The sequence below is a fragment of the Heterocephalus glaber genome, unplaced genomic scaffold (assembly GCF_053883595.1).
Source record: "Heterocephalus glaber isolate CG9 unplaced genomic scaffold, H.glaber_assembly_v1.0 deba00001104, whole genome shotgun sequence".
Taxonomy (NCBI): Eukaryota; Metazoa; Chordata; class Mammalia; order Rodentia; family Bathyergidae; genus Heterocephalus; species Heterocephalus glaber.
The window spans coordinates 1,755,824-1,757,674 of NW_028258193.1; the positions used below are offsets into that span (position 1 = coordinate 1,755,824).

A 1,851-nucleotide genomic window follows, 5' to 3' on the forward strand; every position below is an offset into this window, starting at 1 on the left:
CTCACCACAGTGCTGCATTTTAAGGTTTTTCTTAAGAACTTTTCCCACAAGATTTAGTTTATTTTCTCCAGGCTTCTGGTTTCACACAAAAGAGTTTTGTTTTGATATTCCCTGGGCCCCTGATGGACTGACAGAGGGGAGTGGAACCCCCGGGAGTGGCTCTTCCAGAAGCGGCCTCCAGCCCTCTCTGTCCACCTCTGCTGTTCACCCTCTGAAGAGTGCTGCGAGGCCATGTGCCTTCTGTCAGTTTAGCGGGTGTTTTTCATAGAAGTTTATATTTTGGTTGATACTACAAATGAGTTTTTAAAATTCTAACTTATCTTCTAATTTCAAAATATTTTTATTCATGAAGCCCATAATCTCTCCATGTTTATTTATTTATTTATTTTTATTTATTTATTTTTTAAAACAAGCTCTGACAAGTTTTATTAATGAAAACTTTTGCATGGTTTATTTTTCACCGGTCTGTTCTGGCATGCTTCTAATGATATCAGAATCACCTGGATCAATGATGGCCAGTGTGCACTCTGTAGCATTTTCCACATGCTGTGCCCAGCTCGATATTATTGCCACTGTAGTGATGGGCACCAGTTTTGGCCAACATGGCAGAGTACTCTAGTTCAGATTTCCTCAAAGCCGGGCAGTTGTTGGCGAGGATGTCCAATTTCGCTTTCCCGTCTGATCATCTTCAGTGTCTGCTTGTACCCCAGCACGTACTTTCCATTTTTCATAACAAGTTGGAGTCTAGACTTGATGGACTCCAGAGGTTTCTTCGTCTTCTTTGCGGCCACCATCTTCCTGCCGTAGGTGTGGGACGGCCCCCAACCAAAAGCAGCCGCCGAGATGGCCGGGGAGCGAGAAAGGAAGGAGTTCCCACAATGCAAAGCGCCTTACGCCCGTGCCGTGAGCCGACTTCTCTCCATGCTTATTGCATCCCTCACTGGTGAACCGAATTCTCAGCTGAGCTGTCCAGGAAATGTTTATTCCATCTCTTTCCTCCACTTCATCCCTTTTGGGTTTTCCTATTTCTGTTTCCTTCCTCCTGCCTCATTGCTCGGGTCAGCACCCTGCCTAGATTAGTGTCCAGGGAGGTGGCTTAGCCTGTGCACCTCCTGAGAAGGTCCGGAGCTGTCCACCTTCCTTGGAGGACCGTGTTGGCCGGGCTGGGCTCCCTGCTGGGTGGAGAGGCCGACGTGGCACCTGGAGCATTCAGACACTGGGGCTTTTTCTGGGGGAGATTAACAGCTGAGGTCTGGGGACCATGACCCTCCTGGAAGCCTGTCATTCCCTGGGGAACTATGTCAGTAACGGGGTGTTGGTCACTTTCTAATCCCTGGGGTGCCATACCCGACACCCACAAGTTACAAGAGGAGAGGTTTATTTGGCTCTCAGTCTGTAGAGCTTTCAGTCCATAGCCGGCTGGCTCCCAGGCAGGGAAAGCATGGCTGGGGGGCCTGGCAGAGGACAACTGCTTGTGGTGTGGCAGGAGGAAGCAGGAAGAAATCAAGGGAGGACAGAAGAGATGGACCCTTCCAGGCCACGCCCCAGGGACCCGCTTCCTCCACCGAGCTTCACCTCCTGACATCACCCCAACTACAAACTCATGCGTGGACTCAGCCAGCTGTGAGTGTCAGCTCCCTGATCCAGCACTTCCCAGACCCCCACCTGTGAGTGCACAAGGCTTTGGGGGGCACCTGGATGTGAACCAGGATGAGTGGGGACTTTCTTCCCTGTCACAAGCCTGATACTGGGGTAAATAGTAGTCAGCCAGGACAGCATCTAATGGTTCAGGAGTGGCTCTCTGTGAACCACCTGAGTCAGCCACCAGCCCTGAGCGGACAGTGCTGTCCC

The 1,851-nt window shown here is 50.6% G+C and overlaps 1 pseudogene; it reads right to left on the bottom strand.

Moving 5' to 3' along the window:
• Window positions 1–406: 406 nt before the first annotated feature.
• On the bottom strand, window positions 407–1,406 carry LOC101708893 (large ribosomal subunit protein eL30 pseudogene; annotated as a pseudogene).
• Window positions 1,407–1,851: the final 445 nt, after the last annotated feature.